Source organism: Gopherus evgoodei, chromosome 10 (genome assembly GCF_007399415.2).
Source record: "Gopherus evgoodei ecotype Sinaloan lineage chromosome 10, rGopEvg1_v1.p, whole genome shotgun sequence".
Classification (NCBI taxonomy): Eukaryota; Metazoa; Chordata; order Testudines; family Testudinidae; genus Gopherus; species Gopherus evgoodei.
In genome coordinates this window covers 46,091,916-46,104,454 of record NC_044331.1, presented here as the reverse complement: position 1 = coordinate 46,104,454, position 12,539 = coordinate 46,091,916, and positions in this window count along the sequence as shown.

Below are 12,539 nucleotides of genomic sequence, written 5' to 3'. Positions count from 1 at the left end.
GAGTATGTCTAAATTGCAAAAAAAACCCACAGCAACAAGTCTCAGAGCCCGGCTTTACCAGCTCAGGCTTGCAGGGCTCATGCTTCGGCACCAAAAATAGCCATATCTACATACTCCCTTGGGCTCTGCAACCCGGCAAGAGAAACGGTCTCAAAGCCGAGCACGAATGTTGATGTGGCTACGTTTATTGCCGTAGCATGAGACCAAGGCTCTGAGATGCACTGCTTGGGGTCAGGTTTTGCAATGTAGATGCACTCTGAGGCACAGAGACGTGAGGGGTGCAGCACTCAGCAGCTCCCCATGGGAACTGAGGTCTTTTGAAAAATCTGGCTCCAGCTGTGCGTGCTGCAGCCTTAGAAACCTGGCCCCAGGCTAGTTGCTCAAGGCCATGCACAGAGAATCCGTGGCAGAACAAGGATTTGAATCCAGACCTCCTAAACTCCAGCCCAGCGCTTTTCTAGTACACATCCTAGTAGTGGAAGAACTCTCTCAACCCTCCCTCCAGATCTTGTAACCTCATTGGAAAGTCTCTCTATTACAATTCCTCCTTCCTTTGGGCACGATTCTGCATTGACTAAGCTAGCAATGGGCCCGGCACAATGCTAGCCACAGACCTGGGGAAAAAACCCACTGGAAGACATCCCTTGGATGGTTTCTGGTGGGCTCAGGAAGGAATTCCCTATGTCCCCATCCTGCAGGGAGCTGTGTGTGCTCACTGGGCTCTCTGCAGGAAGGGAGGGTGAGTCGTTCTGAGGAAATCCACAAAGGAAGACTGGGTGTGTTTTCTATCCCCATGGCCCTGCCTTATTTGTTTTAATGCAAGGGGGCAAATACATTCCCCAGCAGCTAGCATGTGAGTGTGTCTGCTTGCCTTGGGGATCCCTGCATGCCCTGTGTGGCTCGTCTCATTGGCCTGCAGCCAGCTGCTCTGCTAGGGTTCGTAAACGGATCAGCCACTTCTTGTTCAATGGTGAGCATAAATGGTCCAGACCCCACTGGTCCAGATGCTGGCCTGACTTTCCAGCCCAGTCTCCCCCACAAGTCAGCAGCAGGAAGAGGGGCTCTGCAGCAGCCCAGGCATTCATGTTACCTGCTGTCCACAGAGGAGATGGCACAGCTACTTGCTGTCTGTAGCTGTGGGAAAGTTACACGCTCCATTACAAGCACCTCAGGCTTTCTCAGTAATCCTCTGCCTAGCCACTGCTTTTCCAGTGTTCCCTAAAGGGAACACTCTCCTGGATCTCCACATCCACACACACAAACGGCACACGCGTACACACCCATACACTGCTCCCACAGCCCTTTCCAGTACTGTCCGCAGAAGAGTAAAGCCCCCAATCCCAAGTTTAATAGTCCCATAACTGGAGCACGCTGAGGATGAGGAGAACTCCTGGTCTGCATATACCATGCATACCCATTAGCCAAAGGGATACAGCCTGACCTTAAAACCTTTCCAGTAGCCAAGTCCTGTGTTTCCTTTAAGCATTCCGCTCCCATTTGTCAAATCCAAACATGCCACCATCCCCTTCAATGTCTCCCTTCTGAGTCTTTTAGGATCCCTGTTTTGTTTCCCCTAAATGTTTCTGGTGGTTAAAGTAAACAAAAACAAAACCAGCTTTTTGGAGGGTGCAGGGGGGGATCCAGACCAAGAAAATGGAGTGAGAGACAGGACATCTCATACAGCTGCTTTTTGAAAAAGAGAAGCGACTTTTGTCCATGTTTTTCTGCTTGAACAGAAAAGGTAAGAGGAGACTAAAGGACATGGGGGATCGAGAGGCTGCCATCCCTCGCAGAGAACAGAGACCATTTGTTCTGCATGGCTTGGGAATGTGATTCTTGGTGCTAAATGCAGAAGAAAGAGCTTAAATGGCTTGTTATAGCTGCTGGGGAGATAGGGAACTCCGCACAAGGAGGCGGGGGAATGTGGAAGGCTGCTGACTGGATTCCTGTGGGATGAGAGGTGAGGGGTTAAATATAAGCAAGTAAAGATGGTGCTGTGTGCAGGCACCTGGAATAGGACTCATAAAACCCAGGTTCAGTTCCAGGCTGTCTAACGGGATGACCTTGGGCAAATCACTTCACTTTTCTGTGCCTCAATTTCCCCATCTGTAGAAAGGGGATAATGATACTAACCTTTGTAAAACACTTTGGGATCTGCTGATAAAAAAGTGTTATCTAGGAGCTCAGTTCTATTGTTATTCCTAGCTCTGCCACTAACCTGCACTATGACCCTGGTACAGTCACCTGTCTTCTCACCCTTTGGCTGTTCGGAGTAACGATCCTGAGGGCAAGACCTAGGGATTGTCACTCCCCAAGGGTATGTAGAGCACCAGTGGGGTTCTGCTCTCTCTTGGAGCCTCTGAGCATTACAGTAATAAAACAGCAACATATAAATAAGGTCCAGTTCCTATATAGGCCCACATCTCAGCCGACAAGACCAAGCTTATCCAAACTGCTTTGGGCTGGAAATCTCATGACACCAGATGATTTCCACAGGTGGGATCAGATAGAACAGATGCCCTCAAGGCATTCTGGTGCTTCCAGGTCCCAGAGGGAACCTGGACAGATGCATGAGAACAAACCCATTTTCCAAACTTTTTTTTAATTTAACCGGACTTTGCAAAGCCTCAGAAAATGACTCGGTTCAAGTCAGGAGCAGAGGTTCAGGGTCAGCTTTCAACCCAGTACTGGGTAAGATGCTGAAGCGAGTCCCCTGCTCACGGGAACAAAGGAATTGCCAGACCAGATCAGATCCCCATGTACAGCTTGTCCAGTGACCTGATTCCGACAGTGGCCAGTACCAGCTTCTTCAGAAGAAGGAAGAAGAACCCTGCAAGTGACAGTGGTGGGATAACCTCAACTCAGCACCAACTGGATGAAGTTCTCTAGCCTGTGATATATAGATGGTTAGACTCAATGATCTAACGGTCCCTGCTGGGTTTAAAAGACCTGGATCTACAAATCTGTCCCCAATTACAGTTTGACATAATCTCTGTGTGATGTGGTTGGGATAGGTGCAACCATTTAGGCAACCTAGGTGGTTGCCTAGGGCACTAGGATTTGAGGGGGCGCCATTTTCTTTGGCAGCGACCGCGGCAGCCGGCATTTAGGCAGAGGGAGCTGGGGCAGGGGGACATGGGGAGGGCCTCCTGCAGCAAGTAAGGGGGGGGGTGCCGCATACAGGGGAACTCCCCGCCCCAGCTCACTCCTGCCTCACCTCCTCCCCAAGCACGCCATGGCTGTTTCACTTCTCCCGCCTCCCAGGCTTGCAGCACCAATCAGCTTAGGCGCTGCAAGCCTGGGAGGAGGGAGAAGTGAAGCAGCGACAGCATGCTCGGGGTGGAGGCGGAGCAGGGGTGAGCTAGGGTGGAGAGCTGCTGCAAGGGCGGGGGCCTCAGGACAGAGGGGGGAGCTGCCATGGGGGGGCCACCTCAGGGCAAGGGGGGAGGGCGCAAGGTGGAAGTTTCGCTTAGGGCATGAAACATCCTTGCACTGGCCCTGGATACACCATTGCGGTGCCTCCCACTGGTGACTCCGGAAATTAGCTTAGTCCAGGGAAGCGCCCCCTCCTGGTGGTGTCCTGTCTGTCATCTTGCCCTCGGTTGGCATGTGGACCCACGTTGCTCCCAACTTGCAGCGTCCTCTTCGAGCCACTGCACTCCAGCAGTGCCCCTTAGTCCATCTTCACCCCCTTCTGGGGGAAGAGTTAATCAGCTGTCTCTCTGCGCCCCAGCAAATGTAGGCAACTGCAACCCCAAAGTCACACCCCTCTTGGCAGGGAGTTGGTGCAGCCCTAGACGGCCACTCCCATTGGCCAGGTGTAAGGCAAGGGGGAAGGGAAGGACCCAGGCCTGCCCCTGCTCTGGGTCTCAACCCAGAGGCCCTCTTGTGGCAGCCATCCCGCCCGCCTTCTCTCCCTCTGTCCGTACATGTCCCTGGGCCACTTCTTCTTCAGCCCCTCACACCAGCTAGGCCCATCCCCTCAGGGCCTGCAGTCTGGCAGGCAATCTGACTGGACTTCCCTTCTGCTCCCCCAGGGTTGCCCAGCACTGCGCTGTCCCAGGTGCTAGTCTCCCAGCTCTGGAGCGTCGGAGAAAAACTTAGTTCTCACTTTTTGTTTGGGTGCAGCGGAGTCAGATGCTTTATTTTTTCTCAAGCAATTGCAATTGAGGGAGGGAGTGCCCTAGGACAGAGGGTCGCTCCAGTCCCGGACAGGTCTCTCAACAGGTAAACAATTACAGCAGGCATTTATACTTTTGTTACAGACAATAATAAACAATAGCTGCATTTTGTTTATACATAGGTCATCCTGATATCTTGTTTTTCTCACTTAAGAGACTCCAGTCTACATTTTGTATTATCTACACAAGGTCAAAACAACTTCTCACACAGTTCTTTTCCACTCGCCTCACACAATCCTAGCTTCTACAAGTCTCGAGTTATTAGGGTTACAGTTAGCCTAACTCTTGCTAAGAGACTGTCATGCATTAAGATCCCCTACAAATCCCTGTCATTTCTTTCACTACTTCCACAGGAGACATACCTTCCCCTATCAAAGACCTGAGACAGACTCCCTGCTCCCTCCCTGAGCAGCCTTTTTATAGGGCTGAGCCTGGCCCTGATTGGCTGCCTCCAATCTAGGCCCTGATTGGCTCCCAATAAGCCCTTTTCTTATTGGCTGTCCATCTGGACAGGCCCACTGGCCTGCTGCAGCCTAAATTCTCAGGAAGGTTTATAGCCTTTCCAAATTATGAGGGTTACATTTGCTTATTTTGATCCTTACTATTATAACTATGGAATTTCTCATTATCCATAGAAATGTCCAATCTTGTTGGAATCCTGCTATGCTGTTGGCTATACAGTAGAACCTCAGAGTTACGAACACCAGAGTTACGAACTGACCAGTCAACCACACTACTCATTTGGAACTGGAAGTGCACAATCGGGCAGCAACAGAGACAAAAAAAAAGCAAATACAGTACAGTACTGTGTTAAAGTAAAATACTTAAAAAAAGGTAAGCAGCATTTTTCTTCTGCAAAGTAAAATTTCAAAGCTGTATTAAGTCAATATTCAGTTGTAAACTTTTGAAAGAACCAGCATAGTGTTTTGTTCAGAGTTACGAACACCTTCCATTCCCGAGGTGTAACTCTGATGTTCTACTGTAATAATATATTGTGGCAATGAGTTCCATGGGCTATTTCTGGGACAAATATTCCCTGGTATCAGTTTTAAGTGCTTTCCATGACAAGCCAGTGCTTTATCCACTATGCATCACTGCCTCGCAGGAGCAATCAAAGGTCTCTCTTCCTCAGGGTCTGATTGATGAGAGTTGTCATGGTATAATTTCCCACTCTGAACCTTAGCGTCCAAAAGATGGGGTACCAGCATGAATTCCTCTAAGCTCGATTACCAGCTTAGTACTTGCAGCGCTGCCACCAACCAGGAATTCCAGTGCCTGGTACACTCTGGTCCCCCCAAAACCTTGCCTGGGGACCCCCAAGACCCAGACCCTCTGGATCTTAACACAAGGAAAGTAAACTCTTTCCCTCACCGTTGCCTCTTCCAGGCTTCCCCTCCCTGGAACCACAGTCGTAGTTTCTGTTAGTCTGTCAGAGAGATTCATAGGACCTGCTGCTCCACAACCTTTTTCCTTGGCCATCTGAAGGAGGTCTAGTCAGGAAGTTAAGCCCCTGCTTGCCAAGAAACAAGCAGGGCCTCTGGTCAGTCCCCATTTCCCCATTCCAAGATATTTTCACCTTCAGCAAAGAAGAGAGAAGAAATTGGTGTTACTCCCAGCATGTACTAAGAACAGCTTGGTAGAAATGTTCTGGTTATGTTGTTTGGTAAAAGGAAAAGGGAATTTTTGGCAAACAGGATTTTTTTACTTCAAAAATGCCAATTTTTGACCAAAAATTAAGTTTTTTAATTAAAAAAAAGTGAAGACCAAAAATGTAAAAGAAAACCAAAATCAATGTTGTTTTTCATCAATATTTTTATGGGGGGGGGGAGATTCCAAAACAAAGGTTGAGGGGGAAAATATGCAAAATGTGGGAAACCCCCCAGATGTAGGAATCATGATGCTTTATAAACATTCATTCACTAACCCACACAGCTCTCCCACCAGGTAGGTATCACTCACTCTATTCTGCAGGTGGGGAAACTGAGGCATATGGGATGTAGTGACTGCCTAAGGCAGCTGAGAGAGTCATAGTCAGAGCCAGGAGCAGATCTCAGGAGCACTTAGTGCTAGTCCTGTGGATGTGATAGAAAGGGAGGTTGCTGGCTGGGCATACAGGTTAGCTAATGACAGTTAAGCCCCCGCCCAGACTCTCTTTCATGGCATTCCACACCTGCAGGAGCCTCAAGGTGAGGTTTCTCCCTTACTATGCAGGTGCCAGCGTCTGCCATGCTGAGACCAAGCTCTCCATGGCCCTGGGTTCCTGGGACCAATGGAGGGACATTGCCTCACCTAGCGAAGTCGTCCCACCTACAGCGTTAGGGGTGGCAGATTGCTCCGTCCCCGGGGTGCCTGTGCCCTGGGAGAGTGGTTCCTTTGGTGCTCTGCAACAGGAAGCAGAATTCCTACTGCCACCTTCAGTGTGGGTGGGCTCCGTGGGTGAGTTCAGCGTTGACTCATAAAGGGCAGGGGATGAGGAGTGATTTTTTTATTTCAAAGCAACTTCCAAAGAAAGGAGGGCGGACTTGAGCAAGGCGGAGATAATCTGAAGGGTGATTTATCTGACCTACTTTCCTGGCTTCACTAGTGCCTTGCCGTGTGCGGAGAGGACTGAGGAGGGCTGGTATTTTTAGCTAATGCTGGTGTCAAGCTTTAGCTGTTTGTTCAATAACATTGTGCCAAAGAAAGAACCAAGTAAATAAGTGAAAGGGAAAGGGTGTGAAACAGGCCCTTTGCACCAGCAAAGTGTGCAGGCAGCAGCCTCGCATCCTCCCTCCCCTAACCCTTCCCTACACATCTTAAAGAGCAACTGGGAGAGTCTGAACAACGTTCTGTAGAGAAAACTAGTCTGTTGGATGAGGCCAAGTTTCTCTGCCTCTCTCCTGCTCGCTGGGCCCTAGGGGCTCCATTCCCCCCCCCCCATGTAAATAATTGCTGGTGAAGAAGCTCAGCTGACTGCCCTGAAGAGCCAGAGCTTTGCTTTAGCCACAGAGCTGCTTCAGCAAGCTTTCCCAGGCTGCTCCAGCACAGCTCCAGAGCGAGATGGATGTTCAGTCGCCATTGACCATGCCCTGCTTAACCTCTCTGCTGGCACAGCCATCAGAATAGGTTCTTAGGGGTCAGCTATGTGTTTGGGGGGGTCAGAATCCAAATTGGAAGCATGTTGGGGCTTTTTATTATATGTTTGTACAGTGCCAAGCACTACAGGACCCTAATCCTGACTGGAGCTGTTACTTGCCACCATAATACACTTAATTAACGACAATAATAATTGAGAACCCTCAACTCAACTTACTTAGGGGCCATGAATTGGCATCCATTGTGCCAGTGGATTACACCCGTATGTCTGCAGGAAGCAGACACAGACCCACCAATTCATTTTCCATGAGGGCCACCAAACAGCCCCCTTGGTCATCATGGACCTGCATTGGATTTGAGCTGGAAACCTTAAGGTAAAGAAGTTGATTGCTACCCCCCTCCCCTCAAGTCATATTCATATTCATATAGCCCACCCCAGCTCCTGTGGTTTGTTTGATTGCTGCCTGACAGCCTCTAAGCATTCCACCTAGTGTCATTGTTCATTTCCCCATCAGAAATCAGCCTCATCCATGTTTTGTGACCACCTGCTCTGTTGCCGAGGCGATGTCTGCGATGTTACAGCCAGAGGATTATTACTTCCAGGTGTGTGGAATAAGCCTATGGAGCCAGTGACTGAAGGGAAGCCCCTGTCCATCCTCAGACCCCTTCCATTGGGCTGCAAGGACCCCGCCCTCTGCCATGTTTGATCGTTCCTCTAGCAGATGCAGATTCAAGTACTGCTGGCAGCGTGTGACAAGGAGGCTCTGGAGGGGCCCAGAACCGGGTTTACTATTCTTTGAGGGAGGCCCAGTGCTTTCTCTACCGGGCAGCCAGGCATGTCCCGAGTGGCTGCCCCCTGACCCAACTTGGAGGGACATCTGGGATCCCCGCTACCTGGAAGGGCGTCAGCCCTATCATCTCCGGCAGCCCTGATTGCCCCGTCCCTGGAGTTGCTCCTCCTCCATCTATGACCATTGTCAACTCTGCTTGGGCCCCAGGGTAGGCCCCCCTGTCATGCCCAGATGAGTGTGCAGGCCCCGCCACTGTGGTGGCAGTAGACCCGGGCCTGCAGAGGAGACGGTGGCAGGGCCGGTGGTGGGAATCAAGCGGGGCTTGCCTCAGGGGGAGTCTGTCCCTTTCCCTGCTGCCCTGCCCTCGTCTTCCCTTGCCCTCCTGTCATCACTCTCATGCCCTGGCTCTGACCTGGCTGCTCAGTCCCCCTCGTCAGGGAGCTGGGAGTTCACCAGTAGCTGGTGAGGGGGAAGGGACCCCATGTAAGACTATGAAGGGGGTTGCTGGTGCCAGGTTTTCCGCTGCCTCCCCTGCTGATGTTCACCAGCAGGAGTCGGCCGAGGTCACTGCAGCCATGGTAGTGGGTTGTACCACCTCTCTCCTGGAGTTCCTCCCTGAGGGGATTTTGGAAGGCGTCCCCCTTTCCCCTTCACTATCTGTGCCCGCCGTTGCTGTCGAGGGGGACTTCGTAGGGGCAGGTGGGGACTTTGCCTCTATTTTTGATAAGATCAAGGCCCTGGGTTTGACCTCTACCACCGAGAGGGTGGATGCCCCCTTGTTAGAGGACCTCAGACAGGACGATTGTAATCTGTCGCCCCTGCCCCACCTTTTCCCCTACCTCAGGGTGTTTCTCCTCTTATTGCCTCTGTGACCCCCTGGGACCTGACCATCTGCCTGGCCGTGATTAGTACTCCAGCTGAGGCAGTCGTGCCCAGGGTGGCGATGGCTGATGCCGGGTGCCTGTACTCTCAGCCCAAGGGTGCCTTTCCTTTTGAGGCAGGGAGGCAGCCCTTGCCCACACCCTCCCCAAAGCTGTAATCAGGGGTGCTTCATTTAGCGAGGCACCTTAGCATAGCACTGTGGGGGTGCCCCAATGCCTTGCTGCCCTTCTAACCACTGTGCCCTGTCAAGAGGTGCCATGTCCTGGTGGCTTTGCCACTCGGGCCCTTGATTTTGTCTCTGGCCTTATCCCTGGCCCTGGCCCTGTCCTTGGTCTCTATCCTGCGCCTGTCCCTGACACCATTCCAGCCCCTGCTACTGTCCTTAGCCTTTTTTCCTTCTCTCCTCCTGTTGCTGCTGCCCCCAGGGTTGCCTCATTTAATTTTTTTTGAGGGCCTCCACGAGGTGGGTTTTGTATTTCCCTCTCCTAGTCCATCCGGAGCTGCAGTTCCCCCTCTGGCATTGTCCCTAGTGCTGAGTGATGAGTCTGGTGGCACAGCGAGCATATAATCCCTGCTTGGCCATCTCAATAGGCCACAGGGCTAGCAGGAGTGTCCAATCAGGAGACATTCCAAGGACCGTGACCCTGGTCCCCACAATGCAGTGGAACGAGCTGTGTTGTTTCTTGGAGGACACTCCTGGTCCTCGAACAGAGTGCATCTTGCTCTTCAATGCTGGGACGATTTCCATCTTGTTCTCCAGACCATGAGGACCATTTTGGGGGAGGGCAAAAGGACCAGGAAGCGGCACGCTGTGGCTTACCAGTGGACTCGCTGCTTCCGTGACACCCTGATGGCTTTTGGGGTTGGTCATGGTTTGCTGCAGAGTCCAATGGGCACCGCTAGCATCCCTGGCTGCAACAATCATCCCCAGCCCTCCTTATGTTGCCGTTCATCATTGCCATTTTGAACACTCTGGGCTGTAGGGTGGGTCTTCGCAGGTGTCAGGTGCTCTCCTTCCTTCAGGAGGGGGGATACTTGGTTATTTTCCTGCAGGAATCCCACATGGATCCAGCCACCAAGCTAGCTGGCAGCTGGAGTTGGGAAACGGGGTTTACTTTAGCCACCATTCGGCTCATCAGGCTGGGGTGGCGACCCCGTTCTCCCCCACACCTACAGCCCAAGGTGCTGGGTATTACCAAGGTCATGCCGGGTCATCTGCTGCATCTCCAGGCTCGGGTGGAAGGGCTGACATTACATCGTGTCAACGTCTATGCCGCAACATCTGGCCCAGAATGAGTGCATTTCTTTCAGCAGGCGTCCACCTTCCTCAGTTCTTTAGATCCTCATGAGTGCCTGGTCCTGGGAGGAGATTTCAACTTCATGCTCAAGGAGTGGGACTGCATGGGGATCGAGCCAAGCCCAGCCACCGCAGACGTCCTCAGGGGGATAGTAGCTCATCACTCCCTGATGGACGTCTGACACGATAACCACCCGGACTCTACGTTCACTTTTGTCTGGGTGGAGGAACAACGGTCAAGCTACTCCTGGTTGGATCACATTTATTTTTCTCGATGTCATCTTTCACAGGCCCACTCCTCCAGCATTTGGCCAGACCTGTTCTTGGACCACCATTTGGTGGCTGTGACGGCCTCTCTTGCTTTGGAGAGGCCAGGGCTGGCCTAATGACACCAGTAACAGCCTGCTGGAGGATGTGGGCTTTGTGGCGTCCTTCCAGGAGTTCTGGCTGCCCTGGTGGGAACAGCCTTTCCCTCAGCGCAGAGGTGGTGAGACATGGGGAAGGTGCACTCCCAGCTCTTCTGCCACAGCCACACCTGGGGAGCCAGACAGTGGAGGGATGTGGTGATAGAGCAGTTGCAATGTGAGGTTTTAGAGCTGGAAAGGCATCTGGCTGCCAGCCCCAGGAATCCCTCTGTGAAGTGTACCGAGAGAAGCGGGAGGAACTCCAGGCCCTTGATGATCTTCGGCCTGGGGTGCCTTTGTTTGACCCCGCATCCATCTCCTGCAGAAGATAGATCATGGCTACCGCTTCTTCTATGCCCTGGAGAAGAAGAGGAAGGCTAAAAAGCACATCTTCTGTCTTTTGGCGTCTGATGGTACCCCCCTCAGGGATCCGGTGGAGATGCACAAGAGGGCCTGGGCCTTCTACTCTGGCTTTTTCTCCCTGGATCCAACCAACGCCAATGCCTGCAGAGTGCTTTGGGACGAACTCCCAACAGTCAGCACGGATGAATCGGACCAGTTGGAGCTGCCTCTCACTCTGTCCGAGTTCTGGGAAGCCCTCCATCTAATGCCCACCAATAAATCTCTGGGCATGGATGGGCTGACCGTGGAGTTCTACTGCATGTTCTGGGACATCCTTGGCCTGGACCTTGCCACCGTCTGGGCCGAGTTCTTGGAGAGCAGGGTCCTCCCCCTGTCATGCAGGTGAGTGGTGCTCACCTTGCTGCCAAAGACGGGGGACCTCCACAATCTCTGGAATTGGTGTCCCATCTTAGACTCATAGACTTTAAGGTCAGAAGGGACCATTATGATCCTCTAGTCTGACCTCCTGCACAATGCAGGCCACAGAATCTCACCCACCTACTCCTGTAACAAACCTCTAACCTATGTCTGAGTTATTGAAGTCCTCAAATTGTGGTTTGAAGACCTCAACCTGCAGAGAATCTTCCAGCAAGTGACTGGTGCCCTATGCTGCAGAGGAAGGCAAAAAACCTCCAGGGCCTCTTCCAATCTGCTCTGGAGGAAAATTCCTTCCCCACCCCAAATATGGCAATCAGTTCAACCCTGAGCATGTGGGCAAGACTTACCAGCCAGCACTCAGGAAAGAATTTTCTGCAGTAACTCAGATCCCACCCCATATAACATCCCATCACAGACCACTGGGCATACTTACCTGCTGATAATCAAAGATCAATTGCCAAAATTAGGCTATCCCATCATATCATCCTCTCCATAAACTTATCAAGCTTAGTCTTGAAGCCAGATATGTCTTTTGCCCCCACTACTCCCCTTGGAAGGCTGTTCCAGAACTTCACTCCTCTAATGGTTAGAAACCTTTGTCTAATTTCAAGTCTAAACTTCCTAGTGTCCAGTTTATATCCATTTGTTTTTGTGTTCACACTGGTACTAAGCTTAAATAATTCCTCTCCCTCCCTACTATTTATTCCTCTGATATATTTATAAAGAGCAATCATATCCCCCCTCAACCTTCTTTTGGTTTGGCTAAACAAGCCAAGCTCTTTCAGTCTCCTTTCATAAGACAGATTTTCCATTCCTCGGATCATCCTAGTAGCCCTTCTCTGTACCTGTTCCAGTTTGAATTCATCCTTCTTAAACATGGGAGACCAGAACTGCACACAGTATTCCAGATGAGGTCTCACCAGTGCCTTGTATAATGATACTAACACCTCCTTATCTTTGCTGGAAATACCTTGCCTGATGCATCCTAAAACCGCATTAGCTTTTTTAACGGCCATATCACATTGGCGGCTCATAGTCATTCTGTGATCAACCAATTATTCGAGGTCCTTCTCCTCTGTTACTTCCAACTGATGTGTCCCCAATTTATAACTAAAATTATTGTTATTAA